The sequence below is a fragment of the Cibotium barometz genome, chromosome 15 (assembly GCF_041138505.1).
Source record: "Cibotium barometz isolate CiBa-2024 chromosome 15, ASM4113850v1, whole genome shotgun sequence".
Lineage (NCBI taxonomy): Eukaryota > Viridiplantae > Streptophyta > Polypodiopsida > Cyatheales > Cibotiaceae > Cibotium > Cibotium barometz.
In genome coordinates, this window is record NC_141060.1 from 3,489,964 (window position 1) to 3,495,963 (window position 6,000).

A 6,000-nucleotide genomic window follows, 5' to 3' on the forward strand; every position below is an offset into this window, starting at 1 on the left:
TTATTAAAATCCAATTTAGCTTACTGTATTGATTAGGGATCCAAGTACCTTCATCATCTCTCCTATTAAACACCTCCACTGTGTGAATATTGCTGATATTCCTTCTCCTTGAATACATCTACAATAAAAAACAAAGCACCAAATTAACAAAGTTAGATTGCCTGATTAATAAATATCTGTTAAGATTGTGAGCAATAAATAAACATTATAAGAACAACAAGAAATAAACAGCAACCTATTGTTTTGATTCACACAACCTTGTTGCTTACAACCTATGAAAATGAACATAAACACATCAAGACAAAACATAAACAAACCTTAAACCTATGATCATTACTTACAAGTATTTTATGCCACTTAAATCAAGATAATTATCTATGGTATAGAGAAGATTATAAGTAACAAATAAAGATTAAAACAACATGAAATAAACAACTTACTGCTTTGATTTGCATAATCTTGTTGCTCACAACCTTTCTCCTGTGAAAATAAATAACAACACATAAGCTTTTTTTAGAAATGAGAAAGAAATATAGAGAGAGTGAGAAAAGAGAAGGACAGAAAGAGTGAGTGAGAGAGAAAGCGAGAGAGAGAGAGAGAGAAAGCGAGAGCAAAGAGAAGCGAGAGAGAGAGAGAGAGAGAAAGCGAGAGCAAAGAGAAGGGAAGAGAGAGAGGGAGGATAAAGAGAGTGAGAAAAAAAAGGGATTGAAAGAGTGAGAGTGAAGGGTAGAGAGGAAAGATAGAGAGACTATAATCCTCACTTCCAAATCTTGTTGCCTCCCTCTCCCTCTCATTGTATTTCTCTCCCTCACTATCGTTCTCTTCCTTACAACCCTCACGACCATCATCTACCTTTTTTCATCTCTAATGGCTTCTTCTAATGGCCCTAGCTATACTTTGAAGGAAACCCTGGAAAGGGTTTGCAAAGATTTATGAAACAAAATGGGCGAAGATGCAATAGAACATCTCAGAATCATGGCAGAGGCTCACAATCTTTGGACAAAGATGCTAGCGGATGAGCCTATTAATTGTGGAGATTTGTTCGTATGGAACATGAAGATTGGAAGCACCCATCGGTACTTGGCAAAGTTTTGGATATATTGCTTAAGAGACGGAGGAGCCCTACAGGAGGAGTTAAAGAATAGAGTAGTCGAAAAAAGTATATAGGTGTAGATCCATAGGTAGTTATAGTATGTTTTCAATTTTAAACAATGTTAGATTATAGTAGCCCATGTAATAATCTTTTTTTGGAATAAAGTGGTTTCAACTATAGATCGCCTTGTCTTTTGTATTAATTGCCTTGGCAAATTTTGGGTTTGTTGTTGTTTTGATTAATTATGTCAAATTCTTGGTTTTTTGTATGTTTTAAATAGCAACGTCATGTTCTTATCTCTCTCTCTCTCTCTCTCTCTCTCTCTCTCAAATAATTACGCCATGATCCCAATCATAATTGAAAAATTATTGACCTTAATAAATTTACAGTCTTCATTACTTCTTACGCAAGGCATAGTCGATATCTTGCATGTATAAATCTTGAAATTATTCACCTTGTTAATTGTACTAACATCTATAACCTTTATGCTCCAAAGAATAACTAATGAAGATGCATTTCTTTTCCTTTAGATCCAACTTTATTCTCACTTCATCCAGGAACATGCACGTATGCAATACACCCAAACATTGTCAAGTGAGACACATCTGGTTTTATGCCTTTAAACTTCTGTTCATGCATCATACCATGAACACTTGCAACAATGGGGATCTTGTTCATATGTATACAGTAGTTGCTACTGCTTCTGCCCAAAAATTATATGGAGTATTCTTTTTACACATCAAGGCATGTGCCACTTCTGCAATGTGTCTATTTTTCCTTTCTACAACACCATTATGTTGGTGGAGTGTACTTGCATGTAAATTGTCTCTTGATTCCCTGCTTTCTCAAGAAATTATTAAACTCATTGGAGAAATACTCTCCCCCACCGCCTAATCTTAGACATTTGATTTGCATACATTTTTCTTTTTCGACCAAGGCTTTATATATCTAAAAGTGAGAAAAGGCCTCACTTTTCTTCTTCATAAAATAAACCCACACTTTCCTCATGTGATCATCAATGAACATAACATAATACTTGTAACCTGTAATTATTACAGTCTTGGTCGATCCCCATACATCTAAATGTATAACATCTAATGGCCTTGTAATGATATACTTTTCATGCCGAAAAGCATGTTTAGCCTACTTTTACCAAGCTAGCATTCTTCACATACTTTATGCATACCATCAACCTTAAACTTTGGCAATCTTGTGGTAATATTTTATGCCTGCATAGACTTTAGCCGTTATATATTCAAATGACTAATGTGTTGTATATTCACATGACTAATGTGCTTGTGTCATATGTCAATATCTGTAATGACACTTGTCCCATGAGAAAACATGGTTGCCTTTACCTCAAGTATGTTCACATCTAATGTAAACATCCTACCATTTTTGTTACCCTTTGTAACCAAGCGATACTGATTTTTGAAGTCTTTTACAAAAATTCTTCAGGGTTAAACCACACTTACAGACCCTGGTCAACAATCTATCCACCAATAAAAACCAAGTTCTTTGTAATATTTAGAAGTTGAAGTATAGAGTACTTCATTTTGCTATCCTACATAGATAATCACACTTTACCAACATGTGCAATGGATGTATAGTATCATTAATTGTTTCTTCATAATCTATTTTTTTTATTTTTTGCATGTCTCTAAACCACTCACCATGACTAGTCATGTGGTTAGAGGCACCAGAATCCACATACAAAACATTAGCATGCTCTAAACCACTTACCATGACTGGTCATGTGGTTAGAGATACCAGAATCCATATACCAAACATCTCTAGATCCTGACACCTCCTATTTGTGGACCTGAGCATATGCTACATCACAAATAACTTCTCACTTTTGTCATCACCACCTTGTTTACTTGATGATGCATAGTTGCCTTACTGCAACTTGTCACTTTTAATATCATTTTGTATTTTTATAGTAGTCTTTTCCACGTGCCTTGGTTTGTCATAGTAATAGCACTCTATTTTATTTGCACCCTGATTTATTTGCCAACCACCTCGGCCCCTTTGGCTCCCCCTACCTCCTCTAGAGAGCCTCTAGTGGCCTCTTCCACCTATTTATACATTTGGATCCTATTGTTGTTGTTTGCTATCCATGATTTCTAATTTCAAAATAGCCTCCACCTCGACCTCTAGCTCGAAAACCCTAGGTATCACGTACGTTCAAGAGGTATTAAAAAAACCCTTAACTAAAATTTTTTTCCCAATAAAACAACCCATCTTTACTTATGGACTAAATGAATTTTTCCTAAAGTTGAATTAAAAAACCCCTCCTGTTAATGGAATTGTGTTAATTTTTCTCAATGTATCTAATTAAAAAACCGCTCCTGTTGAACTCATGTGGTACGCTAACATTTTTTGAGGTGAACCCCCCGAGACCTCTAGGTGATGAACTCCCTCTGTCTCTACCTGTATTTGAGTAAAAGACTTGCTCATTTGAATTTCTAGAGAATGAACCTTCCCCAATATTCATGTCCTCCTGGAGAAGGAGGAATGAACCTTCCCCAATATTCATGTCCTCCTGGAGAAGGAGCAATCAATTCTTGAAAATCAAGAAAGTTCTCTCAAACTCCAATGGAGGTGTGAAACTAGTTGTATTCATTGCTAAGACCATTCAAGGTCATGGACATTATATCATCATCATCTAGTGGTGATCCAATAGAAGAAAGGGCATTTACAAGTCCTTTAATCTTCATTGAGTAATCATTTATACTCAGCTTTCCTCTAGTCACATTATGTAGCTCCTACTTTAGCTACCTCTTTTGAACTTGGGGTGTTTGTTTTGTACATATTTACCAAGGTGTCATAAGCGTCCTTTGGTGTTTGTGCATCCTATATACACACAATTATAAAATCTACCACGCTAATAGACAAGCAATACATTGCCTTTTTGGGTTTTTCATGCCATGCTTTATATGCTTGCACTTGCTAAGGGATCTCTAGTTCCTTTTCATCACCTATGATGAACTCCCAATATCCTTTTCTCATAAGGAAATTTTCTTCAGCAATCTTTAGCTCCTTTTCATCACCTATGATGAAGTTCCAATATCCTTTTTCCATAAGGAAATTGGGCATCTTGAACTTCCATGCTCCTTCCATGCATGTAAGTTATTCTTGTCTAGCTTCTCACTCACAATCTATGATAAATTATGAGAAAACTTTACTGGCAACAACTTACCAAACAATTCTTACAAAAAATCTTAAGTACTTGTAGCAAATTTGCAACCTTCTATAGCGGTATTGTAAACCTATTATAGTGTCATTGCATGTGAACCAGTCACATATATATACACATTTTTCAACACCTCCAACACTGAGATTCTCTACATTGTATGTTAAAACCAGTCACATATATATACATTTGTCAACACCTCCAACACTAAGATTCTCTACACATACTGTTCTACAACCATTTTTTTACTGCAACTTTGCGCCAAACCATAAATTGGAAATATACAATCAAAATTGACACTTCATAGAGTGCCTATAGAAAACCTGCAGAGCCATAATGGGACTCGAAACATGCCTGAAACGTGCCATAATGCATAAAAACTTAGTTAACTACGTTAACTAGTTAACAATGTTACCTTTACACAATATGATCTTAGAATCCTTCACCCAGGTGGATGCCTCAATCTAAGGCAATAGCTTCCCTGTCTGCTTGTAGCTCTCATAGCATTGTGAGGAAGTGCTTTAAAACATTGTGAGAAAGTGCTTTAAAACACTGTGAGAAAGTGCTTGTGAGACACATGTCCCACGTCAACCTGCCTACAAAAAAAGCTTGGAAGATTTAAAAAATCCAATGTCCCACATAGACCCCAAGGGTTGTGAGAAATTTTGAGAATACATCAAATGAAATTTCCCTAATTCCCTTTAAATAGAATATATTTTTCCAATGAAGTCAACGAAATGCAAGGCTATAAGGAAGCATGCAACCCATAACTTATACCCAATGTGAAAACATTAAATTAACAGTACATTCGAGGCCCTTGCTAGACTATACAGGTTGAAAATCTTCAGCTTGCAGTCAAGTTTAAGTACTAGAGGTAAGTTGAGAAACAATGCTAATAGTGGGGGTGGGTGCTTACAAACACTCTTCAGAAAGTTGTAACAATGAACAAAGTTACAGCTATGGTGGGGCTAGATGCTATGTGCTAGAGATAAGAAGGGATACGGGAGCATGGGCCTTCATTGTGGGCTTTGTTTGTAGCACAAGAAGAGAGAGAGAGAGAGAGAGAGAGAGAGAGAGAGAGAGAGAGAGAGAGAGAGAGAGAGAGAGAGAGAGAGAGTCTGTGAGAGTCGAGAGAGAGAGAGAGAGAGAGAGCGCCCACACCCACCTTGCTACAACTACAACAGCTACGGTATTGGGAGATGTTAACACAAAGAGGGAGGGAGGGAGAGACAGGGCCGCCCAACAGGCAGTCGTGAAAGGGAGGGAGAGAGAGGGCGGCGGCCCGACATGCAGCCATGAGAGGGAGGAGAGAGGGTGGCCTTGTGAGAGGGAGGGCGGCGGCCCGACATGCAGCCATGAGAGGGTGGCCTTGTGAGAGGGAGGGAGAAAATGGGGGTCCACGTAAGGTTAAGTTACAAAGTTAGTTGTTAAAGTTCAAATTTAAATGTGTCAAAAAGGAAAGGTATTCTTTGTAGCAGCTCTTCCTTGTGTGAAGGGTTCTCCTTAGAAAGTAAAGTGTCTTCCAAAAACATGTGTCAACCATATCTTCAAAAGTTGTATACATGTATGCTGATAGACATCATAGACTGTGACAACAGTACATGATCCCACTATCTAAGGGCCTTGTGTTTAGATCAAACTTCCTTCCTTCTCAGTCAACCAACTAAATAGCAATGTCTAGGATAAAGCTTTTTAGCCCACCTTACCATGT